Source organism: Jaculus jaculus, chromosome 10 (genome assembly GCF_020740685.1).
Source record: "Jaculus jaculus isolate mJacJac1 chromosome 10, mJacJac1.mat.Y.cur, whole genome shotgun sequence".
Taxonomy (NCBI): Eukaryota; Metazoa; Chordata; class Mammalia; order Rodentia; family Dipodidae; genus Jaculus; species Jaculus jaculus.
Window position 1 is genome coordinate 50,921,267 of NC_059111.1, and position 27,412 is coordinate 50,948,678.

General features: G+C 37.2%; 1 non-coding gene across 1 annotated transcript; it reads right to left on the minus strand.

The window, feature by feature from the left end:
• Window positions 1-20,057: 20,057 nt before the first annotated feature.
• Window positions 20,058-20,132, minus strand: Trnar-ccu. The gene has a single exon. It is a non-coding gene; the product is annotated as a tRNA-Arg (tRNA).
• Between the last annotated feature and the right edge of the window lie 7,280 nt (window positions 20,133-27,412).

Below are 27,412 nucleotides of genomic sequence, written 5' to 3' on the forward strand. Positions count from 1 at the left end.
ACCTTTTTTTTTTTCCAAGCAGAAAATGTTAGTCTTTAATACTCTCTCATAACTCAGTGGGAATGACAGTATTGGAAGTAAATTGTACTTCCTTATCAAATTATATCACTGTGGGAAATATTGTTGTTTAGATGCATATACTTCTTCCCAGAACACTGTTTAAATTTGAAACAAATATTTGTGATTTCTTCCAATCTGACATTGTATATCTTTTTGTGATCTTTCATTTGTTAATAATAAATGGTTACCCAATTGTCCTTAACACCTGGTTGATAAAGCTATGGTTGACAAATATGTATCTTGATATATATTTTGAAGACATAAATTTTTTAGGTAAAAGTACAAAAACAGAAATAGAAAGTCTGGGAGTAAAATGGATACTGAAATTGATGCTGATCTTTCCATCTGTCAATATCTGAATTGATTAGACTCTGATAAGTATAGTAATATTCCTCTGAACCATAGAAATACCTTCTTTATTTTTCTTGTATTGCCTGGATTACACATTACACTCAAATGTATTTATAGATTCAAATACTTTTAAATAAATAATAAAATTATTTTCCTTTCAATTCAAATCTCTTAGTTTTAAAAGTTATTATTGACAATTTAACTGATTAAGTAGTTATACTTCATATGATACAAAACTCAAAGCAATTTATTTGCCAAACAATATACTACAGCCATGAAACATACAAGGGAATCTTACATTTTCTACAGCACACCTTTTAATGGGCGTGGTGGCTCACCCCTTTAATCCCAGAAATTGGGAGGCAGAAGTAGGAGGATCAATGTGAATTTGAGGCCAGCCTGGGACTAGAGTGATTTCCAGGTCAGCCTGGGCTACAATGCAAACAACAACAACAACAACAACAAAAATAAAATAAAAGGAAAGAAAGAAAGAAAAATAAAAAAGAAAAAAATTCAAGGAAAAAAATCAAATCAAGATTTTGAAACAGTGTGCTTATTTTTTTACACCCAAGTAGCTTTCTCATTACTGCTGCTTGCTACTCACTTCTGAGAACAATATTTTTCATTTTATTTATGAACTTACAATCATCCAAGGATACCTTTAAAATGGCCAGGTGGCACAATGAGTAAAGAAAGCACTTGCTGTCTGAGTGTGAAAACATGAGTTTGGATGCCCAGAACCCATGAATTGGTAGCATAGGTGTCTGTAACCCTAGTTCACCTAGAGAGAGAAAAGAGAAGGAGACTGAAGATCATAAGGCTGACAGTCCAGATATTCTGGTGAACACTGCTGTGAACAAAAAAGTCCTTGCCTCAAAATCAGGTAGACAGCAAAAACTAACACTCACAGTTGTCCCCTGACCTACGTACACATACCACATTCACACACACACACACACATTATTCACATACATTAAATAAAATTAATAGAAAAATATAGTGTGACATTATGTCTTATTTGAACTAGGAAAAGGATGGTTTCCATTCTCATTTCTGATTTGAACTAGATCCTAATGAGAATGTGAAAAAATTACAAAGTCTCTATTTTGTTTTTAGAAAGGTTGGGATTACATATTGGGCATTCGGGGTAATAAAGACAGTAATCTTCATTTGCTGGGAACTTACTCTACACTAAGCCACACCCCACTCCCCTTGGTGATGTTGCTTATTGCAAGATATTTCTGATTTTGTAGTTAATAGTCAACAAAACAGTAAATGACTAGAAAAAATTCATTCTGATTTAAAGATTAGTGTTTATTATCCTGAAAGAAGTGTGTGCATCATGACTTAAGAAAGTGCTCAGTTTTATGAGACAGGTCAAGCATGGGAACCTAACTAGTGTCTCTTTCTTCTCTATTCTCTCTTAAATCTACTCTAATCAAGCCAACAGCATGCCACTGAAATTTATTTTAGTAAGGGAACCAATGACTTTCCTGAATACAATCCAAGTCTCAGTCCATGATCCTTTTTATGTTGCTGTCAGACACAATTTCCATTTGCTTTTAAAATACTCGTGTATTTCACATTTCGTAGTGTATGTTGAGTCTATGTTCCCTCCCCTGTGGAAGAGCTCACATTGACAGATTCTGGCTCCAAATGTTGAGGCACAGTGTCTTTCCTTATGTTCCTTCTTGAAGCTGGGAGTCACCCAGTGATAGGTCTAATGATGCTAAGACTGCTACTCTGTAGGTGTCATTTGTGTATGCCTACCCTCCAGGATGATATCTTTCTAGACACATGAGCTACCTCTGCTGAGAAGTCAAACATATGAAGGAAGTGGATTTTACTTGGTGATCATCCCTCTACCAGTTTTATGCCACACTTAACCTAGAACAAAGTCATGAGGAGAAAAGTAATTGTTCAGACAAGTCCTGTTTAATTCTTGATCCATAGATTATGACATACAATGATAAAATGATGATTATTATACTTCCCTTAACTTGCTCTCTTAAGGTGACTTGGCTCACAGGGCTTAGAGTTAAATGCTTCTTTTATCTAATTTCTTCTCATTACTTTCAGAATAGCAACATTTTCTTGAGCTTCCTCCTATCTCAATGATAATTTATTTTATGTCTCATAACTCAGGTCTTTATATTCAATTCTTGACCTTTCTCTCTCCTTTAATAATCTACTATAGTCTCATTGCTTTAAAGAGCATCTGAATGGTAGTGAGTTCAAAAGGAGATAAAAAAAAGAGCATATTAACTTCCACCAAAATTTCCTATAAACAAAATTAAGGTGGAGTATAGACTCTACAGTTTTCAGCAATGAACATAGGCCTGAACTCTATTCTCGCCTATTTTGTAAATGGATGGACCAATTTTCCAAGTGATAATTCCATGAAATTTTGAATCAGGAGTTAGACTTTATATTTAATTTAGAATAAATGAAATCATATGGTGATTCAATTAGCTTTACTAGTTTATTGATTGTGATCATAGACAAAGTTTAAGCTCACAGATGATGTCTGCTTTAAATTTTTTTACATTGACTAATTAAAATATGTTGTGATAAAATATAATCACTTTCTTTGTATCACCCTTACACAAGTCTCTGAAATATTTTGTCCCACAAAAACTGATTTTAAAATAGTTCTAACTCACTTCAAGTGCCTTTTCAGAAAGTATTTTTATTTACTTATTTGCAAGCAGAGAGACAAAGCGAGAGAGCTGGAGAGTGAGAAATGAAGAATATGGTTTGCCAACACCTTTAGCCGCTGCAAATTAACTCCAGATACATGCACCACTTTGTGCATCTCACTTTACATGGGTGCTGGAGATTCAAACCTGGCCATTAGCTTTACAGGAAAACACTTTAACCATAGAGCCAATCTCTCCTGCCACCAAAATCCTTTTTCAAAATTGACAACTTTATTCTATGACCACATTGCAAATTGATCATATTCCCACTGGGTTGTATGTTCTCTTTCTCCACCTTTTACATTTGTTCTGCCCCTGTAGCAGACAGCTTCAGATTCTCTGAGATGAACTTCCAGACCAGACACAGTTATGGAGGAAGGGGTTTATTGAAGCTTACAGATTCAAGGGAAGTTCCATAATTGGGAAAAAATTTGGTCCCCTCTTAAAGGACCAGGCAAAGAGAGGAAAAGCCAAAAGCCACACAGCACAACACTTCAGGAAATCTAGCTGGTACACTTTGCATATCTTTAGATTGACATCTCAAACCTGCCACCACACCTTAACATCTGCCTAGTGACACTGCCTCCAGCCAGGTGGCTGGAGATGCAAACTACAAACTAATAAAACACTGAATTTATTGGGGGCCATCTATTCAAACTACCACATTCCACCACTGGCCCCCAATAGATTTACAACCATCACACATTATAAATTGTACTCAGTTCAATTTTAAAGGTCCCCACAATCTTGACCAATTTAAGATAGTCCTGTAAAATCAAACAAGTTAAATACTTCCATCATATAAAGGCACAGAGTAAACATTTTCAACTTGTATAATGCATAGCAAGGAGAGACTAAAACAATGCAAACTGAACCACAATCAAACAGACATCAAACTTCTGCAGTTCAGTATAACCAGAGACTGACAGTCTGCAGATTTTCCAATTCTGCCTCTCCAGCTGGGCAGAGTAGCCAGGGAACACATCCATCCCAGGCCAACAGTGCACTCTATGGTAGCCCTTGAACAGTCCTGGTATATCCAAAACATCTTCAGGTCTTCATGCAAACCACAGTCCATCTTCCAAAGGCTCTTCCAGCCAATCAGAGCACCAAGCCCTGCCTCATGCCATCAGTGGCTCCTGGAACTGTGTGCACTTCACGACCACTTCATGCATTTTTCATGCTTTCAAAACTAACAGCAGGTGTGCAGGACACAGTCATATTCTTAATTTAGGGACAAAATAAATCATAACCTTGAAAGTCGTTTCCTTCTTCAGTCAACTCTTTCCAAGAGTATTCATTTTTATGATAGTCCTTCCTCAGGCATCCTTTCCATTGTTTTAATGTAATGCAGTTAGGCCATCGTCCTTAAATTGCTAATGTGTTGATAATAGCAGCTTCGGTAACCTAAAACCAGTCTCAGTGCCTGTAATTTTAACTTGCTTGAGGTTTTCAACTTAAAATCTTTTTTTTTTTGTTTTTTTTTGTTTTGTTTTTTTGAGGTAGGGTCTCACTCTAGCTCAGGCTGACCTGGAATTCACTATGTAGTCTCAGGGTGGCCTCGAACTCATGATGATCCTCCTACCTCTGCCTTCTGAGTACTGGGATTAAAGGTGTGCACAACCATGCCCGGCTCAACTTAAAATCTTAAGTGACTCAGTTCAATATCTTTAGCCAAGCACATCAGTTAATTACAAATTTAACCTTGATCCAACTCTATGGGCCTGGGCAGCAAAACACAGCCAGCCTTTATGCCAGTAGCCTAGTTCCAACAAAATTCTCTGTAGTCTTTCCTTCCCCTTAGAAAACTCATAAGCCAAGCCTCAAAGTTCAATACTGTCTGCACTTAGCATCTTCAAACTCTCAAATCAGAATAGTCCATAAAACTTGGCTTACCACTCCAGAAGGTATCTTCAGTTGCAAGCACCAAGTCTATGTCCATTCCTCCAAAACAAAGGCTCCAAAAGACCAACATCCACATGGTCAGGTACATCTCACTCCACTCTTGGTATCAACTTCTGTAGCAGACAGCTTCTGGTTCACTAAGATGAACTTCCAGACCAAGCACAGTTATGGAGGAAGGGGTTTATTGAAGCTTATAGATCCAATGGAAATTCCATAATGGTAGAAAAAAGTTGTCCCCCTCTTTAAAGGACCAGACAAAGAGAGAAAAAGCCAAAGCCAAAAGCCACACAGCACAACACACTTCAGGAACTCCAGCTAGGCATGCTTTGCATATTTTTATATTGAAATCTCAAACACACCATCACACCTTAAGATCCACCCATTAACACTGCCTCCAGCCAGGTGGCTACAGATGAATACTACAAACAAATGAAACACTGAATATATTGGGGGCAAACTATTCAAACTACCACAGCCCCTCTTTTTTTGCATGTATATGATATGTGCATGTTCACATGTGTATGGGTATGTTTGTACATGTATGTGGTTGAAATCAGGTGGCTTCCTCAATTACTCTATTTACTGAATCAGGGTCTCTCATTTGGACCCAGAACTCACTGATTTAGCTAATGTATCTAGGCTGCTTGCCCCTTGTATCTCTTGATCCATTTCTTTTTTTTTTTTTTTTAATTTAACTTATTAGTTTTCTTTTCAGCAAATACAGGCAGTTTGGTACCATTGTTTAGGCTCATCCATGATCTAACCCTCCCAATGGACCCTCCTTGTTGATGTAAACGGGTAGTGCATTGTGGAGTTAGCCCACAGTTATTGGTACGATAAATGTCTCTGCATATCATGACCCAACATGTGACTCTGACATTCTTTCCGCCCCCTCCTGCCATTTATGTGGTTGCTCCAACACTAGTCCTCAACTTTTACCAACTGAGCTAATTTCCAACTTACCATAAAATATGTGACAAGTAACTATTCCTTATTTTTTATTGAAGTGTCCAGCTAAATAGAAGGTAATTTTCTTATTTTTTTTTAATGCTCAGAAAAAAATATATATGTAGGTATGTGTATATACTTATTATGGACATTCAAGTAGTGGGTTAAGGACAGTATTTAAATTTATAAAAGACAATTTTTGGATCTCTGTATTGTAAGTTTAGACAGGTGCACAATATGTACATGGGTATATGGTTACATACATGATATAAGGAACAATTTCAAAATAAATAATGCACCAGTTTCTTTTGTTTTATTCATCAAGAAACATGAGAATTAAACTTCACAGCAAGCATTTTTGATTTAAAAAACTTTATGTACAATAATAAGAACAATGTCTGTCTGGAACACTTTTATTTTGCATATAGAATGCACTTATATTTTGAATTTTATTATTGGTTAAAACAAAATGTTACAATGGTATGAGAATCTGAATAATTACAAAAAGTGAAACATATTGTTCTATAATCCAACATTGGCTCATTATGTATCATATTTTTATAAGTTGCCTTTTAAATTTTCTTAACTGTTTAAATTTTATAGTTTTCAATTTCTTAGTATTTAAAACAAACCAAGTTTAATTTATGAACTCAGCTAATCATAGTAAAACTATCATTTTCAAATGTAAAATAGATAGTTCTGTAGCAAATAATGATGCCAAACGTTATTAATAAATGATTGAAATGTTATATCTGAGTTGTCCTCTATTATTTCATTGATTTAGAAAAGCTTACCTTATAAGTTATAAAATGGGCAGGAAGTGTTATTCTAATACTTTTCTGTTATTAATGTCTTTCATAAGTAATTGTTCCATGTTTTCCATAGTATCTAAATTCCAGGAAGTAATGATATGCACTATAGGAAAGTAGATCTACATTTTGATGAGGCATATTTTTCACTGGAGAGCAGTATTCATTGCAGTATATATTGTAATGTGAAGCCAGGCCCATATGGTAAGAAGAGGTTTTGTTAATACTCATATTTACAATAAAGAAGGACTTCCCGTTGTACTCAGAGAGTAATTACTCAGAACTCACAACAGCTAAACTACTTGTAACACTTATTGTATTTATACTATACTAGATGTTTTACTAGAAGAAAGATAATTTGGTTTATTCATCATTTTAACTCTCTCAAATAAGATTAGCACACCTTCATGTATAAATATTTAGTGTGGAAAGTTGCCAAATGTATGAGTTATATATTTTAGTTCTATGGAAATCTGTAAACTTTTCTTAAAAATATTTAAATAGGTAGAGTCTATGTTTTTCTAAGTAGAATTACAATGCATATATATTGCTGGTGCTAAGAGAGTTGATTCTATCTGAGATTGTCCATGGATTCTATTTGATGTGATATATTTTAAATTGATTGTTTTAATGATAGGTCATCCTTGCATTCACTTGACAAAGTATATTCAGACAGTCATTAACACATTTTCAGATAGTAAGACAAAAGTGTAAATGGATTCAACACAATTTCAGATTGTAAGGCAAATGTGTAAACAGATGAAAAAATATGATCTTGTGATTGTGTTGCTAAAGGGCCTCAGAATATTTTCATGTCAGAGTTTTTTTTTTTTTCATTTTTTAAGTAGGCATAAAAAGGTATCCTTAGGGCTGGAGAGACGGCTTAGTGGTTACGCGCTTGCCTGTGAAGCCTAAGGACCCTGGTTCGAGGCTCAGTTCCCCAGGTCCCACGTTAGTCAGATGCACAAGGGGGCGCACGCGTCTGGAGTTCGTTTGCAGTGGCTGGAAGCCCTGGCGCGCCCATTCTCTCTCTCTCCCTCTATCTGTCTTTCTCTCTGTGTCTGTCGCTCTCAAATAAATAAATAAAAAATGAACAAAAAAAAATTTAAAAAAAGGTATCCTTAATCATACAATTTTCTCACTTAAGTAAATTAAAATATAAAATATCTTAAGAGTATTTATAATTTACAGACTAATTTCTTAGTAAATTTGAGTTTCCTCTGCTTATCAATTGACCAAAAAGAAAAAAAAAAGATGAAAATATTAAAAAGAATAACAGGCAAACAAATCTCAAAGCATAAACAGTTTTAGATGTTTTAAAAAACATTTGCAAGTCACAATAGGGACTTTTCATATATTCCCAAATATAAATTGTAAATCTTTTTCTTGAAAGAAGTAACTGCCAGCCATTTTAAACAATATACTTGTTAAGAAACAATTCAAGTAAATGCTTAGGTGAATTATTTTGAACCCAGGCCCAGACCTCAGGGTATGAATTGACATTATGCTGTTTGTGTTTTCAGTTCTCATTCTGGGAACAGCATCCTAAGACCCTGGCTATGATGTTCTTCCAGTCGCTAATTGTCAGTTGACCCACTCTCTGTAATGTCTATCAGAGTCATCATACAAAATGTGTGTTGTGTCATTTTCAATTAGCATTTATATCCTTTGTGCCTTGAAGATGAAAGCACTGCTTAAGTATTGGACTTCTATTATATACAAAGCACATTTGACTGAAGTTAACTGTTCTGGAGTTTAGTGCTGTTAAGCACCTTTAACAATGTATGTTTAAGCTTAAAACTTTCCCAAATCCTCCTTGAGATTTAACCACAAACAAAACTGATCTTAACTTTAAGAAAACTACTTTAAGTTACATTTTACAGTGAGTGGAGGCTCAGACCAGAACATTTACTCTAAATAACCAGTTGGATGTGATGATCCCAGAGAATAGTTTCCTGACTTATTTAAATCTCTCCCAATGTATCAGCAAGGACCATAACTGCCAGGGCAAAATGAGTGAGCTTTTATCTTTCTGTGTTTGTTTTTGCTTGAATTTCCTCCCTAGATTAGAGCCTATTCTTTCAGATAAATGGCTTGGACCCTTGACAAATACTTAATTCACATTTAGTCTTATTACTAAAAATACAATTTGCTTCACCTCTTCACTTCTCCCTCCTTCCCTGGGTCCCTGCAACTGTCCCCTCATTATTCTATCTCTGAGTATTCTGCCACTTATGGATGCCAGCCACTGATCTGGCTTTACTGTCAAATCTGTTTTCCAAAAGACTTTGGAGTATTGGATATTTAAAATTGGCTGACAAGGGAATCATCCAGGAAGGTTTACAACCTACTGCTGTTTAGTCACAAGCACCGGCATTTGGATTTAAGTGTTATGCATGTGTAGTGGAAATTTTAAAAGCTCCCCAGGTAATTCTCATAGTCAGTCAAGACTGATTTAGTCTAGCCTTTGCTGATGCTTCAACTGCCCCCTTTCCTGTCTTGCTTCCAATTCCTCTTGTCTATCTGATGCATCCCTGTTGGTTGTATAGAGAGTCATTTGAGAAGTAATAAAAGCAGTTTCTGGATCTACATTGCTATTGTTATTACTAGTTTTTGGTAAAATTTTTTATCTTTGCAAGGTTATTGTGTGGTTGGTATCAAGAAGACCTGAACTATTTCAAGAGCTATAATCAAAAATTCATTCTTACTTCTAAGCTGAAGATGAAGGTAAAATGAGACTCAGTTCATTAGTAAACCTCAAAGTAACATGCATGGAAGTAGTTTATCAGCTTGTGTCTGAAAATATTAGAAATTCTGCTGGGTATAGAGGCGGATGTCTTTAATCCCAGCACTAGGGAGGCAGAGGTAGGTGGATCGCAGTGAGTTTGAGGCCACCCTGAGATTACATAGTTATTTCCAGGTCAGCCTGGACTAGAGTGAGACCCTAACTTGAAAAAACATATATATTAGAAATTCTATTTTCATTGATATTTGGATTAAAAAAAGGAACTTTAATGATAGCTAGCAGTGAAAAAATTGATGTTTTTGCTCTCACTTAGCTCTTTATTTCCTTGATCAAATGCCATGCAAGTTACATGAGTAAAGACTTGTCATACCTTGCAGCTTTTGTGTTTCTGAATAAATGTGTCAGGATGATTTGCAACATTTTGAAAAAGGCCCCTCAAGATGAACATGGCTTTCAATAAACCCCTCCTATAAGTTGCAGTTTAAATTAAGCTGTGGTTTGAAATGACAATAAGTAAAACAGGAACAGATCTAATTTTGATCTGTAGAAAGGATATCAAGAAGTTAATTTAATAATTCAATATTTTAAAAGATTAAAATAAGACAGGTTCATAAAAGTTGCAAATATTTTAAATTGCTAAATTTAAAGAGAAAATGAGAAAGAGAGAGAATGGGTGCACCAGGGCCTCTAGCCACTGTAAATATACTCCACATGCATGTGCCATCTTGTGCATTTGACTTTACGTGGGTACTATGGAATTGAACCTGGGTCCTTTGGCTTTGCCAGCAAATGCCTTAACCACTAAGCAATCTCTCTAGTCCTTGCTGAATTTCTTAATATTCTGTTACTCAATAATGACAGAAATTATTGCTTATTGGATACTAATAAATGAAATGTACTCTGACAAAATGCTTAATATCTTATCTCAGTATACATATTTAATTTCCAAATTTCAGAGGAATATTTTGGTTACTCTCTTGAGAAGCCCGTGTTCCATCTATGTTATTTACTACTGTATTTTTACATGTCTGTCTGTCCTCTCATATGTACCAGTTTTAATTTGTTTTAAAACTGTTTGGGGGATATGGCAATGGCTCAGTTGGTAAAGCACATGCTGTGCAATCAAGAGGCCCTGAGTACACATCCTTAGTACTTAACATGAATTCTAGATGGGTGTGGAGATCCCTCAGTAATACTGGTGCTTGGAAGGCAGAGACAAGGAATCTGCCCAGTAAGCTAGCTACCTAGACTAGCTGAATCAGTGAGCTTGGACCTTAAATGAGTGATGCTGTTTCCATAAACAAGATTAAGAAGACCTTTGATGTTGACCTTTGGCCTCCACATACCCATGCACACGTGAATACACATGTACACATACATACCATGCTCACATGCACATACAAAATTCTTTTCTTCATAATCACCAAATTTATTTATAAAGAAAAATGAGAGTAGAAAAATGTTATATTTCAGTTTAATCATCTCAATATGAGGCACACAGCTTCCTAGATCATAACAAGTAGATCCTGCCTCCTAGAAATCATATCCTGTTGTAGGTCTGTGTCTCATTGTACAGAAGGATCAGGTCTAGTACCTATACATTACTGCGGAAGTGATGGAATGACACTTCCAGGTTTAGGTTATAAAGGACTGGGGCTTTTCTTAGGCATGTTGCCACATCTATGCAGATGTCCATGCAACACGAAACTGAGGAAGGCCTCTAGCATAGGAATCTGCAAGAAACTGAAGGCTTTATTTGACATCTTCTAAGGGCTTGAGGCCTACAGACAAACACAAACATGAGCTTGGGGATGAGTCCTGGTTTGCTGCAGTGCCAAACAATAGGAAGCTTGACCATGATCTTTAGAGAAGTATAGCACAGGTTCTTTGTGTTTTCTTTCTAAGAGATGGCTGAAAATATATAATTTGTGTTTCTAAGGAGTGACAATTTTTAACTTTTTATTTTTTTTTTTTGCTCATCTGGATTAGACCCTAAATGATTTGGGAAATGTGCCTTTTGATAAGTCATGTTATACAATGTTTGTACTTGCTTTTTTTGGTAAGAGAGTCATGATGAGAGCTGTCAATCACATGACTTTTCTAAAGCACCTACTAAGTATGATCTTATTTATGCTGACAAGAACACTCTATAATCACTATTATTTATCTAACTTTTAATTTAAAAGACCTAAGGCTTGAATATTACTTATAATATTTGGTCTAAGTTGAGATTTAAATTCATCTAAGCTGAGGTCCCACTTTGTTTTACATCATGTAACCTTCCTTCATTGGGTATACATATTGAGATAACATGTGTTTTGTTGAGAAAATTTGGAGGAATGAAAAGATGGCTTAGCAGTTAAGGTGCTAGCCTGTGAAGCCTAAGGATCCAGGTTCAATTCAACATTATCCAAGTAAACCAGATGCACAAGATGCCCCTGTATCTGTAGATCATTTGTAGTGGTAAGAGGCTCTGGTGTGCCCATTCTCTCTTTGTCTACCTCTTCTCTCTGTCATAAATAATAAATAAATAATTAAAAATTGAAATTTGTATAATGACTTAAGTTTTCTATCTTCCAGGAAGAGAACACTTGCTCTGCAGAACTGGAAAGCAAATGCCTCTCTCAAAAGAAGTCCATTTGGCTTCTCAGGGATGGAGCATAATGTTACTGCAGTCAAGAAACCCATGTAATATCAGTATAGGCATAATGCATTATACAAATGTGGTAGCTTCTGTTTGCCTAATACTGTGGGAGAAAGGTTAGGGCATTTACTTCCTTTCAACTTGACAATACACGAACACTTCCCACTGCCCCTTGGCTCTTCTTCACTGGGGCAGCTTGTGTTCACCCAAAGCTCACATGTTGAACTGAGTCAAATATGGCTTGAATCATAAAGTAGAATATAATCACCAAAACTCCATTTCCTTACCAACAAAATGAGTATATTAATCCTAGTATTCACGACTGTTTTGAGTATTCTATGGTAATTTAGATGGGAAACAATTGTCTGTATCAAGGACATTCATTATAAGTCTGCCATTCTAAAATCAAAAGTGTTATTTTTAAAAAATAATCCGCTTCTCTTTTTCAGTTGAGAGCTGGACCTAAATAGATAAATGACCCACTGCACTCCACACTGGCCCCAGCTGAAACCTCAGAGGAACTGGAAAAATGAGCAAGAGTGCTGCTTTCCTAGTGAATCTGATATCAGCCCAAGAGTTATGAAGATAGACACTGAGGACACTCAACACCTACCAAACCAGAGATCCAGAGGATCCTAAGTGCCCATCACTGAAGTAGACTTAATATGCACCCAACATGGCTCAGGGACTTGTGGAAGAGGGGGCAGAAAGAAGGTTAGAGCCACAAACTGAGACATTTTCCACAGAGACGTCAGCTCTCCCCCGCATAATGCATGACTCACAATCCCCATACGGTTGACCTGCACCCCAAACGAGGAAGGCCTCTCCAGAAAAGGGGCAGGGAGGAGGGAAAGGATGATACCAACATATGTTGTTTGCATACTAAATATGTCCATATCTAATAAAAAATTAGTCATTTAAGCTAAATTAATATAGTTACTACTGTAGTCTTTTTTAAATGAGTTTCATTATGAATTATAACTATGGCACATATATCACTTAATTATCTTTAAAAATCTTTAAACTACTGAATTAAGAAAAATATAGTTGTAAAGTTTCAGAAAAAGTACATGCCCATAATATTCATGTTAAATATAATTAAAATCTGGTTTCAGCTCCTATATAAACAGAAGCCCTTATATGTCATGATCCTATTTGTTCATTGTACATTGAGTTCTCAAGGCTTATATGAAAACGGCATTGAGTTGAAATGAAAAATTATAAGTGGCAGTTTACAAAATTAATATGACCTTTTTAAAGCTTAGAGAAATTGAATTTCATAAAGATATGTGTAATTTAGGTGAAACAGTTAATAATTAAGATCATAGTTAGGATTAAGAATCCTTAATTCACTTGCTTTGTACTTAGCTCCTTGATTAGACACTGTCGTTCTACAGCTCAAGTGCTGTGGGCAACGAACAGTGGGAAGAGCTTCTCCACAGTAATGAGAAAGTAGCAACGCGCATTTCTGTGCATTCTTTCAACATTAAGAAGGTGAAACTATCATTTTAGGAGGTAGGGGAGGCAATAAGTACATATGACATTTATGTTTGCAACTTCCTCATATGAATTTTCTGAAGGAGACCACTTAAAATTGAATATTATGGGAAAAATATAAATATCCACAGTAATGCATTACCTGTATTTGTTGGCTTGTTTACGGTTTTGAAATACATTCATTGCAAGTGTAGAAAATATTATGGTACTGTAACTGATTTATGGACTTTTAGAACTTAAATTATAGTCTTTTAGAATATACATATGAACATTCAAATGAATTTTAAAATCATTCCATTTATGAATATTGCTCCTAAGTGAATTTTTATGAACTGCTTTCTCATTTTACACCTGACATTCAATTGACATAATCAAAACTTTTAAACGCAAGGTTTTTCTTTGATTTACTTCTACTCTACATGGTCATTTGTGTTAGGATACACAAAAGATTAGGTCCTTTGGTTTTGTGCTAGAAGACTTGTCTAACTATATTTTGTGACATTTCACAAATATATATTAAAATATCAAACATAAGAAATATGTGTAATATTTTCCTTTCTGGAGCTCTAAGTTGGAGCAGACTTAGTTGAGATGCATGCGATCTTATTTTATTTCTTTATTAACAATATAACATTTTTTTTAATTGTTAGTTGTGTACACAGTGTGTATACAGCCATGTTGGTACCATTGTTAGCCTCTTCCCTGTCCTTCTCCCTCCACAGGGACCCTCCTCATTGGGGAATATGGATTGTGCATTGTGGGGTTAGCCATCAGTTATTTTCTATCTCTTTTTTATTATTAGATATGGACACATTGTGTATGTAAACATCACATGTTATAATCCTTTATCTCCTCCCTGCCCATTTTCTGAAGAGGCCTTCCTCAATGGGGATGCAGGCCAACCCCACAGGGATTGTGGGTCATGAATTGAGGGGGCAGCAGTCAGTTGCGGGGAAGAGGCAATGACCCTGCGCAGAATGTCCCAACTTTTGGTTCTAACAAACTTTCTGCACCCTCTTCTGCAAAATTCCCTGAGCCATGTTGGGAGCATTTTTAGTCCATTTCAGTGATGGGCACTTAGGAGCATAAGAATCTCTGGTTTGGTAGGTGTTGAATGTCCTCATTATCTTTCTCCATCGCCCTTGTGCTGATATCACCTTAACTAAGAGAGCATCATTCTTGTTCATTTCTCCAACTACTTTATGGTTTTGGGGTGAAATGCACTAGATTGTTTATCTCCTCAAGTCCAGTTCCCATCTGAAAGAGAGAAGCAGATTCTCTAATGAAGAGTGAAATCAGTGCCAGTTAAATGGGATAACCATTATTTACTTAGAGAGAGCTAAAAGGGTTTAAACACTTTTATAGTCTAAGGTTAGTGGGAGTTTAACAATGAAAAGCAGAATCATTATCTGGATACGACTTATTTCTCAGTTACAGATATGGTTTCCTTTCCACTGAGCAGATCTGATAGCCAATCCAAGAGCAGTTGGTTATACACCATGGCTGTGTGCCACTATTGCACTTGTGTGAGCATCACATCAGGTTGTTTACTTCTGAGTTGCCTAAACATTGAGTTGATTAGACAGATGTTGGCCATTTTTCTCTGGTAGCTCATGTAGTGCCTTCTAGCACTAGATGGGCTAATTATTAGGGACTGGCTCTCCTCTGGATTCCAACCAGGTTTCTCCATGGTCTGTGCCAACCATGTTTGGTGTCTTCAGCAGTAGGGTCTTACCATTAACCTCTGATGGTAATCAAGGTTTTTGACAGAGGTCTGTCTTGTTTGTTTGAAGAGATCTAATAGGTCTCTCTGATCAACAGCTGATTGTGGCTGTAGACCACATCCTGCTACAGGGAAGTATAGGTCAGTTTCAAGGGAAAAGAAAAAGACAGAGAGGAAAGGAAACATGAGAAATTTGAGGTTAGTTTCATCTCATTCTTTCCAGGGCCCTTTATTTAAGGTATTCCCTCTAAGGTCCTCTTAAAGTCCACCTTTTAGTCTGATTTCCAGGATAAAGGATTGTATGATATCAGTTCAATTTGGGCTCAGATTTTGTGTCTACCCCCTCAGCCATTTCCCTTCCCCCAAGCCCTATCCTCCCTATTGTCCAAGCCTCAAGATGCTATTCAGTTATGTCAGCAACTTGGGCTGATCCAGGTTTGGAACCACAGACAAGTGGGATCATATGATGGATTTCTTTCTGTGATTGTGTGAGTTCACTTAGAATAATCTTGCCAAGTTCAACCATTTTTCTACAAATTTCAATGTTTTTTTTTTTTTTTTAACTGCTGAGTAGAATGCCATCATGTAGATAAACCACATCTTGGTTATCTATTCATCCAATGATGGGTACCTGGGATGATTTCAATTTTTAGCTACTATGAATGAACAGCTATAACATGGCTGAGCAAATATCTCTGAACTGAGATGTGGAGATTTTAGGGTAAATGCCCAGTAGAATAACAGAGACTATTGGTAAGTATATATTCATCCTTTTCAGGAGTCTCCAAATTTATTCCCACAGTGGTAGTACCAGATATCATTTGCACCAAAAGTGAATGAAGGTTCCTATTTCTCCACATTGTCACCAACATTTGTTTTCATTTGGTTTTTTGATGTTTGCTATCTACCTTATTATGGTAAGGTAGAATCTCATAGTTGTTGTAATTTGCATTTCCTTAATAATTAGGGATGTTGAATATTTTCTTAAGTGTGTGTCATCCATTTGCAATCATTCTTCTGAGGACTTTCTATTTAGTTCTGTGCCCCATTTTGAAGTGGGTGATTTGAATTTTTATTGTTTTGTTTTTTGAGTTCCCTATAGATTCTAGATATTAGGCTTCTGTCAGTGGTATATCTGGCAAAGATTTTCTCCCATTCAGTGAGTAATTTATTGACTCTGTTTATGGTGTGTTTCTCTGTGCAAAGGTTTTTTTTTTTTTTTTAATTCATGGATTTCATTAATTGTTTGCTTGTTTAATTTCCTTGGCTACTGGGGTTTCATTCAGGAAAACTTTTCCCAGTCCTGTATCACGGAGAGTGTTTTTTTCTTTTTTCTTCCAGTAGTTGAAGTGTTTCAGGTTTTATTTTGAGATCTTTAAACCATTTGTACTTGATTTTTGTATATGGTGAAATGAGAGGGACTAATTTCATTTTTCTACATATGGTTATCCAATATGTCCAACACCATTTTTGAAGATACTGTCTTTTCTCCAGTCTACATTATTAACAATTTTGTCAATGATCAAGCAGCTACAGTTGCTTGCCCTAAAGACTGGACTTCAATTCTGTTTCAATAGCATGTTTTTGTTTTTATTCCAGAACCATTCTGATTTTGTCACTGTAAGCCACCAGTTATGGGAAAGAGGCAATGTCTCTGTACATAATGTCCCAACATGTGGCTCTAACAATCTTTCCACCCCCTTTTTTGCAAATTTTCCTGAGGTGTGATGGGTTCATTTTAGAGATACTTCAGTGATGAGGTCTTGGGAGCCTCAGCCTCTGGATATCGGGTTTGTTAGGAGGTGAATGTTCTCTGTGCCTATCTCCTTCATGATTGTTCTGGTACCAGGTTCACCAAGAAAGTAGCACTCTTTCTCATTTCCCCAACTACTCATGTTTTCAGCTGGGGCCCTGGTGTGTGTGATGGACTGATTCTCTCCTCAGGCACTGAGTCCATCTAAAAAGAAGAAGTAAATTTCCAGCGGAGAGTGGAGTCAGCACCAGATAAATGGGATAACCATTATTATTTTAGAGAGAATTTAATAGATACAGGCACTCTTGTAGCCCATGATTGGTAAGAGATTGATAATGGAGAGCAGACTCACTTTTTACATATGGTTCTGACTTTATTCCCAGCTTTAGCTATTCACTCCATTCCACTGAGCAGATCAGTTAGCCAAATCAAAAGCAGTTGGTTACCCATCATGGCTGTGTGCTGCTATTGCACTTGTGTGAGCATCACGTCAGGTTGTTTGTTGCTGAGTAGCTTAGACCATGAGTTGCTTGGACAGAGGTTGGTCGTTTTCCCCCAGTCACTCATGTAGCATCTTCTGGCACTAGATGAGCTAACTGTCTGTTGACTGACTCTCTTCCAGATTCCATCCAGGTCACTCTATGAAGTAGATGTCTTCATCAGTAGGGTATTACCACTAGCCTTTGGTGCAACATAAAATTCTCTGAAAGAAATTTGTGTTCTTTTGAGAAACCTTGTAGGTCTCTCTGATCAACAACTCATTGTGGATGTTAACTGCATGCTAGTGCTGGGAGTTATAGTCCATCATCAAGGAAAAGAAAGAAGTAAAAGATATATAATATAAAAGAGATAGAGAAAAGAGAGAGACGAGGGAAAGAGAGAGAGAGAAATGGGAGAAGATTAAGGTTAGTCTTCATCATACTCTTTCCAGGAACCCGTGACTCAGGTATTCTCTCTAAGGACCTAATGAAGGTTCAACAATTTAGTTTGTCTTTAGGATGTAGAATATCAATGTTCCATTGCCATTTGGGTCCAGTTTTGTGCCTCCCACTCTCACCCTTACCCTCTCCTCTTGCCTTTTATTCCTCCCTATTGTCTGGTCCTCAAGATGCTTATTAGGTATATCAGCATTTTAGGGCAGATTCAGGTTAGGAGACACAGATGAGTGAGAATATGCATGGATTATCTTTCTGTGATTGGGTGAGTTCACTGAGAATGATCTCTTCCAGGTTCAACTATTTTCTTCAAATTTCCTTATGTTATTTTTCCTTACTTCTGTGTAGAATTCTATCATATAGATATCACATCATAGTTATCCATTTGTCTAATAATGGACATCTGGGTTGATTCCAGCTCTTAGCTATCATGAATTGAGCATATGTAAACATGGTTGAGCAAATCTGAACTGAGGCATGGAGCTTTAGGGTAAATGCCCAGGAAGGGAATAACTGGGTCTGTTGGTAACACTATAGTCAGCCTTTTTAGGGGTCTCCATATAGCTTTCTGTAGTGGTTGTACCATCTTACATTCCTACCAACAGTAAATGAATGTTCTTATTTCTTCATATCCTCACCAGCATTTTTTTTCATTGGATTTTTTAATGTTTGCTATCTTTACTGGGGTAAGGTGGAATCTCATGTTTGCTTTAATTTGCATTTCTCTGATGATTAGGGCTGATGAATATTTTCTTAAGTGTGTTTCCCATTTGCATTTCTTCCTCTGAGAACTGCCTGTCCAGTTCTTTGCCCCATTTTGTGGGTGGTTGGTTTGTCTCTTTAGGTTGTTTGTCTCTTTATTGTTTAGGTTTTTGTGTTCTTTGTAGATTCTAGAAATTAGGCCTCTGTCAGTTGTATAGCAAGCAAAAATTTTCTACCATTCTATTGGCTCTGTTTAATGTATGTTTGTCTGTGAAGAATATTTTCAGCTTCATGAGATCCCAATGATTGAGTGATTGTTTAAGGTCCTGAGCTACTGGAGTTTTGTTTAGGAAGTCTTTTCCCATTCTTATATCAATGAAAAGTTCCTCCTATTTTTTTTCTTCTCAAGATAGCCAATTTTCTGATCTTATATTGAGGTCTTTGATCCATTTGGACTTGATTTTTGTGCACAGTGAGATATATGGCTCAACTTTCATTTTCCTTTATATGGTTATCCAGTTTGTCCTATATCATTTGTTGAAGATGTTGGTTTTTCTAGCCTACATTGTTAGGGCCTTTGTAAAATATCAAGTAGTTGTAGGTACTTGTCCTAAAGTCTGGATCCTCTATTCTCTTCCTTGGACTATAATCCTGTGTTTTCATTGTCGTTCATTTCTAGAAGTTTCACAATTTCAATTGTTATTTTATATACTACCCATTTATTGTTTTAAAGTGTGTTTTTCAGTTTGCAGGAGGTGATGAAATTCCTTGTATTTTTTTTATGTCTTAATTGAGATTAGCCAGCTGCTTATTGATGTCCTCTTTTTTCACTCTCCTTCAGATCATTTAAATATCATTTGCACCCTTGATGTTGGGCCTTGAAAGGCCCAGACACGAGGCCTAGTGGAACTTCCTGAGCCTAGCTAAAGTTTGGCGATCTGCCTCTGGCCAGCTATGACTCAGCAAGATGCCTAAAGGCCTCTGGCCTGTTACTTCCACATAGGAGTTGGAATTCCTGTGTGCACACGTGCTTAGAACCAATCATTTCAAAATTCTCAGTATACTATTGGCCCTTACCTCTCCCCCATCCTACAATCCCCACCTTAGTTGTCAGCACTATATAGGCAACTGCCTGTAACAATAAAGGGAGTTCCTGCTTCGACAAGACTCCTGGCTTGGTGGTGTGTTCCTGGCCATCGACACTCATTCTCCTCCTGAACCCATTGGGAGGAACCAGCAGGCCTGGCCCTTCCTCAGCACTACCTGCCAGGGGAGCCTGGCAGTCTGGCATCCAATGTGGGGCTCGAACCCACAACCCTGAGATTAGGAGTCTCATGCTCTACCAACTGAGCTAGCTGGCAGTCTTCATATTTAATTTGCTAAACTTTGCATGTATAACCTGTACTTGCTTGTCAACATCTCTTTGTTCTTTTTCTCTTTCCTTTCACTTTCAGTTTACCAGCAAGCTGCATCTGCGGCCTTTGTATTTCTGGATGGGTCATACACCTCTACTGAACACACCATGTGGGGAGACCTGGAGGAGACTCAAGGCGTATTGCCCCCCTCATGTTAGTGAGGGCTCTGTCCTGGAAGATGAAACAAGTCTGCTGGGGAGACATGCTTCCATCTGTATCATGTTTGGTATCATTGAATCATCCCCTAAGGACACAGATTTTCCATCAACCTTGTACAACCCAATTAGAAAAATCTGGTCACAGCTGTCTTGTTGGGTCCCCTATACATTAAGTGGTGTGCCTTTTTAAAAGATGAATGCCATACACAGGCAGAGCAAAACCAAAGTCAACAGCCCCCTGTGCCAATAACTTTTGGGATGCTCTCCAGTACCTCTGATCAATATGCTACAGGCACTCAAGGCTATACCTGACCTGTATAGGGACCAGATCAGGACACTGGGCTTGGTGGCATGGAAAAGGCTTGATGCGGGACCCTCTGAACCCACCCTTATGGGTATTACTCAAAAAACATCTAAGGACTGGGCTACCTTTATAGATAGGGTGGGAAAAAGTCTCCAGAGAAAATTTCCCCCATGGGCATTATGGGATCAGTTTATTAAAATATTGGTCTGGGAAGGGATGACGGCCTATCACCACCTCACCTGTGTGTGTCTCAAAGACAACTCCACGAGTAGATGGGTTGTAGCTGCTAAGGACATTGGCACTATCTCCCATCAGGCTAGGACCATGGCTTCTGCCCTTTAGTAAAATAAACAGATTTGGCCACTATGACCTGTGCATTACAGTTAAATCCTAAACATGTTTCGGGTGTGGAGATGAGGGCCATTTTAAAAAGGAGTGCCCAAACAAGACAAAGCCTCCCCACCCTCTGGGGGGATGACCATCGCCCCTCAAAACCACTGCCTTAAATGCAAGAAGGGGTTTCATTGTGCTAGAGAGTGTCGGTTGAAGTTTAACATACAGAGAAAGCCTTTAAACTCCTCCTGGGGCTCCCCCCAGCCCTATTAAATAAGGGGAAAGAGACAAACAAAGCCCAATGGACTGTCCCTCTAGTCCCCAGCCTTAGACCCCAAATTATTTTAAATGTTGGCAATAAAAGATTCAAACTTCTCGTCAACACTGGAGCGGACTGAACGGTCCTGAGAAAGGAGGAAGTGCCCCCCTCCTGGCAGCTTGTGCCCGGCCCTCCCCTACTGGGAGTTTGTGGCCAGTCCACCTCCTGGGAGACTGCCACGTAGCTCCCTTGGACTGACCCAGGTGGGGGAAGGGGAGAATTCTGCCCTCTCATGGTGACTGGGCTCACTGCTAACTTACTGGGGCAAGACATCCTTGGAGATGCTGAGGCTTTCATCACTACTGATCATAAGGCTTTTTATGTATGTATTTATTTATTTTTTTAATTAAAAATTTTTATTAACATTCTCCATGATTATAAAATATATCCCATGGTAATTCCCTCCCTCCCCACCCCCACACTTTCCCATTTGAAATTCCATTCTCCATCATGTTACCTCCCCATTACAATCATTGTAATTACATATATACAATATCAACCTATTAAGTATCCTCCTCCCTTCCTTTCTCTACCTTTTATGTCTCCTTTCTACCTTACTGGCCTATGCTACTAAGTATTTTCATTCTCACGCAGAAGCCCAATCATCTGTAGCTAGGATCCACATATGAGGGAGAACATGTGGCTCTTGGCTTTCTGGGCCTGGGTTACCTCACTTAGTATAATACTTTCCATGTCCATGCATTTTTCTGCAAATTTCATAACTTCATTTTTCTTTACCGCTGAGTAGAACTCCATTGTATAAATGTGCCACATCTTCATTATCCATTCATCTGTTGAGGGACATCTAGGCTGGTTCCATTTCCCAGCTAGTATAAATTGAGCAGCAATAAACATGGTTGAGCATGTACTTCTAAGGAAATGAGATGAGTCCTTTGGATATATGCCTAGGAGTGCTATAGCTGGGTCATATGGGAGATCAATATTTAGCTGTTTTAGGAACCTCCACACTGTTTTCCACAATGGCTGGACCAGATTGCATTACCACCAGCAGTGTAGAAGGGTTCCTTTTTTTCCATATCCCTGCCAACATTTATGATCATTTGTTTTCATGATGGTGGCCAATCTGACAGGAGTGAGATGGAATCTCAATGTAGTTTTAATCTGCATTTACCTGATGACTAGTGACATAGAACATTTTTTTAGATGCTTATATGCCATTCGTATTTCTTCCTTTGAGAACTCTCTATTTAGCTCCATAGCCCATTTTTTGATTGGCTTGTTTGATTCCTTATTATTTAACTTTTTGAGTTCTTTGTATATCCTAGATATTAATCCTCTATCAGATATATAGCTGGCGAAGATTTTTTCCCATTCTGTAGGTTGCCTCTTTGTTTTATTCACAGTGTCCTTTACAGTGCAAAATCTTTTTAATTTCATGAGGTCCCAGTGATTAATCTGTGGTTTTATTGCCTGAGCAATTGGGGTTGTATTCAGAAAGTCTTCGCCAAGACCAATATGTTGAAGGGTTTCCCCTACTTTTTCCTCTAGCAGTTTCAGAGTTTCAGGTCTGATGTTAAGGTCTTTAATCCATTTGGACTTAATTCTTGTGCATGGCGAGAGAGAAGAATCTATTTTCATCCTTCTGCAGATATATATCCAGTTTTCAAAACACCATTTGTTGAAGAGGCTGTCTCTTCTCCAGTGCGTATTTTTGGCATTTTTATCGAATATCAGGTGGCTATAGATACTTGGGCTTACATCTGGGTCCTCTATTCTGTTCCACTGATCTACATGTCTGTTTTTGTGCCAGTACCATGCGGTTTTTGTTACTATGGCTCTGTAGTATAGGTTAAAATCAGGTATGGTGATACCACCAGCCTCATTTTTGTTGCTCAGTATTATTTTAGATATTCGAGGTTTTTTGTGATTCCAAATGAATTTTTGGATTGTTTTTTCTATTTCCATGAAGAAAGCCTTTGGAATTTTGATAGGGATTGCATTAAATGTGTAGATTACTTTTGGTAAGATTGCCATTTTCACAATATTGACTCTTCCAATCCAGGAACAAGGGATGTTTCTCCACTTTCTAGTGTCTTCTGCAATTTCTGGCTTGAGTGTTTTAAAGTTCTCATTGTAGAGATTCTTTTTACTTCCTTGGTTAGGTTTATTCCAAGGTACTTTATTATTATTTTTTTTTTTGATGCAATTGTGAACGGGAATGATTCTCTGATTTCATCCTCTGTGTGTTTGTTGTTAGCATATATGAAGGCTACTGATTTCTGTGTGTTTATTTTGTATCCTGCTACATTGCTGTAGGTTTTGATCAGCTCTAACAGTTTGCTAGTAGAGTATTTAGGGTCCTTTATGTATAGAATCATGTCATCTGCAAATAATGATAACTTAATCTCTTCCTTTCCAATTTGTATCCCTTTTATGTGTGTCTCTTGCCTTTTTGCTATGGCTAAGACTTCCAAAACTATATTAAATAAAAGTGGGAACAGTGGACACCCTTGTCTTGTTCCTGATTTTAGTGGAAAAGCTTCCAGTTTTTCCCCATTTAGTAATATGTTGGCTGTAGGCTTGTCATAAATAGCCTTTATTATATTGAGATATATTCCTTCTATTCCCAGTCTCTGTAGGGCTTTTATTATGAAGGGATGTTGGATTTTTGTCAAATGCTTTCTCTGCGTCTAATGAGGTGATCATGTGATTTTTGTCCTTCAACCCATTTATGTAATGTATTACATTTATAGATTTGCGTATGTTGAACCATCCCTGCATCTCTGGGATAAAGCCTACTTGGTCAGGGTGAATGATCTTTTTGATATATTCTTGTATTCTGTTTGCCAATATTTTGTTGAGAATTTTTGCATCTATGTTCATGAGGGAGAATGGTCTGTAATTTTCTTTTTTTTGTTCTCTCTTTGCCTGGTTTTGGTATCAGGGTGATGCTGGCCTCATAGAAGGAGTTTGGTAGAATTCTCTCTTTTCTATTTCCTGGAAAAGCTTAAGAAGCAATGGTGTTAGCTCTTCCTTAAAAGTCTGGTAAAATTCAGCAGTGAATCCATCTGGGCCTGGGCTTTTTTTAGTTGGGAGACTATTGATAACCGTTCGGATCTCCATGTTTGTTATAGGTCTATTTAAGTGATTAATCTCATCTTGATTTAATTATGTAGGTCATATAGATCAAGGAAGTCATCCATTTCTTTCAGATTTTCATACTTTGTGGAGTATATGCTTTTATAGTATGTCCCTATGAGTTTTTGAATTTCTCTGGAATCTGTTGTGATGTTACCTTGTTCATCTCTGATTTTATTAATTTGTGTCTCTTCTTTCTTTCTTTTGGTCAGATTTGCTAAGGGTTTATCAATCTTGTTTATCCTTTGAAAGAACCAACTATTTGTTTCATTAATTCTTTGGATTGTTCTTTTTGTTTCTATTTCATTCATTTCTGCCCTAATCTTTATTATTTCTTCCCGTCTACTGATTGTTGGTTTGCCTTGTTCTTCTTTTTCAAAGCTTTAAGGCAAAGCATTAGGTCGTTTACTTGCGACCTTTCTAATTTCTTAATATAGGCACTTTAGGCTATAAATTTACCTCTTAGAACTGCCTTCATTGTGTCCCAGAGATTTTGGTATGTTGTGTTCTTATTATCATTTGACTCTATAAATTTTTTGATTTCCTTTTTGATTTCTTCATTGACCCATTCATCATTTAGTACTGTATTGTTTAGTTTCCATGATTTTGTGTATGCTCTATAGCCTTTCTTGCTACTGATTTGTAGTTTAATTCCATTTGGGGTCAGATAGAATGCAAGGAATTATTTCAATTTTCCTGAATTTTTTAAGATTTGCTTTGTGTCCTAATATATGGTCTATTTTAGAGAATGTTCCATGTGCTGCTGAAAAGTATGTACATTCTGCAGCCTTTGGATGAAATGTCCTGTATATATCTGTTAGGTCCATTCCTTCTATGACCTCATTTAGTCCAGATGCCTCTCTGTTTATTTTTTCCCGGGATGACCTGTCAATTGATGAGAGTGGGGTGTTAAAGTCACCCACCACCACTGTGTTTGGTGTTATCTGTGACCTTAGTTCTAATAGTGTTTGTTTGACGAATTTGGGAGCCCCCATGTTAGGTGCATATATGTTTAGGATTATAATGTCCTCCTGTTGGAGTGTGCCCTTAATAAATATAAAGTGACCTTCCTTATCTTTCTTCACTAACGCTGGACTAAAGTCTACCCTGTCCGATATTAGGATAGCAACCCCTGCTTGTTTTCTAGGCCCATTTGTTTGAAACACCATCTTCCAACCTTTCACCCTAAGGTAATGTCTATCCTTTGTAGAAAGGTGAGTTTCTTGGAGACAACAAATTGTAGGATCCTGCTTTTTTACCCAGTCTGCGAATCTATGTCTTTTCTTTGGGGCATTGAGGCCATTGATATTAAGAGATATTATTGAAAGGTGTGTATTTATGTTTGCCTTTTTTTTGGGGGGGGGGTTCTAGTTCTACCTGTGCTCTCTTGTGTTAACTAGTATTTGAGTATTGCTTGTTTTTTCTAGGTTCCTTATATGTGTGCTTTTCCTTTTCTTCAGCATGGAGGATTCTATCAAGTATTTTCTGTAGAGCTGGTTTTGTCTTCAAATACTTCTTTAACCTGCTTTTGTCATGGAATGTCCTTATTTCTCCATCTATTTGAATGGATAGCTTTGCAGGATAAAGTAACCTTGGTTGACTGTTGTTATCTTTCAGAATTTGGAATATATCACCCCAAGCCCTTTTGGCTTTAAAAGTTTGTGTTGAATAATCTGCTGTAATCCTGATGGGCTTACTTTTGTAGGTAACTTGATTTTTCTCTCTAACTGCTTTCAATATTTTTTTCTTTGGTTAGTGTGTTTGGATATTTGATTATAATATGGCTAGGAGAGGTTCTTTCTAGGTTTTGTCTGGCTGGGGTCTAAAGGCTTCCTGTATCTGCATTGGCACCTCTTTCCCAATTTGGGGGAAATTTTCTTCTATGATTTTGTTGAAGACACATACTATGCCTTTTGAGTGAAATTCTTCTCCTTCTACTATGCCCTGAATTCTAATATTTGATCTTTTCATAGTGTCCTGAATATCTTGAAATTCCCACTCATACTTTTCTATAAGTTTGTCTTTCTCTTTGTTGACCTGTATTAGATCTGCCACCTGGTCTTCTAGCTTAGATATTCTGTCCTCTCCTTCATCCATTCTACTGGTGACATTTTCTACAGAGTTTTTTATTTCATTAACTGTGTTTTTCATTGATAGTAAATCTGACTGCTTTTTCTTTATTATTTCTATTTCCTTATTTATGCCTTGTATTGCCTTCTTTATTTCATGAAATTGGTGTCCTGCATCTTTTTTGATTCCTTTGATTTCCTCTTTAAGTTACTCTTTGACTCCTTTGATTTGTTCTCTGACTTCTTTGAACATATTTACAATCATTCTTTTGAAATCTTTTTCAGGCATTTCCTCTAACTCGTTCTCACTGAAAGTAATTTCTGATGCATTAATACTTTTAGGTGGATTTATATCGTCTTGCTTTTTAGTGTTTCTTGTGTTATAATGTATATATTTTTGCATCTTGGATTATGTTAGTGCTTGGATTTTCTAGCTAGCTGGGTATTCTTAGCTGTATCAATTGATTTGATGTTATATATTTTCAGGGTAGGAGCTTAAGGTGTTAGATGTGGCTCTTAAGACTCTGAGAGTATCTACAAAGGTGCTCCTAGGGGTTGAGTTTCCCTGATATGGGAGTATTCAAGTAGGGTGAGTGGAATAAAACACCGGTAGATTCTAAAAGATAACTAAACACTGTACCCATTCAGTCAAAAACAGCCCCAAGTATGTATGCCAGGGTAGTTATTATAACAACCAGATCCTCTATCAACACAGAGGTTAAGATTTCTGGTCTGTTGAGGGATCTCAGTCAGCTTGTGACCAACTGAGATCCTTCCCTGGTGCAAACCCAGTTACCTTGGATGATTTTGGTCTCAGTCAAGTTGCTGCCTGGGTCATCGGGCTGCTGTTCTGATTTCTGGAGTTGGGCACTGGCTTTTCCTGCGGGGCAAACTAAGCCTGGCAACTGTGGCCCTGCAGATCAGCACCCCCACTGCTGGAACT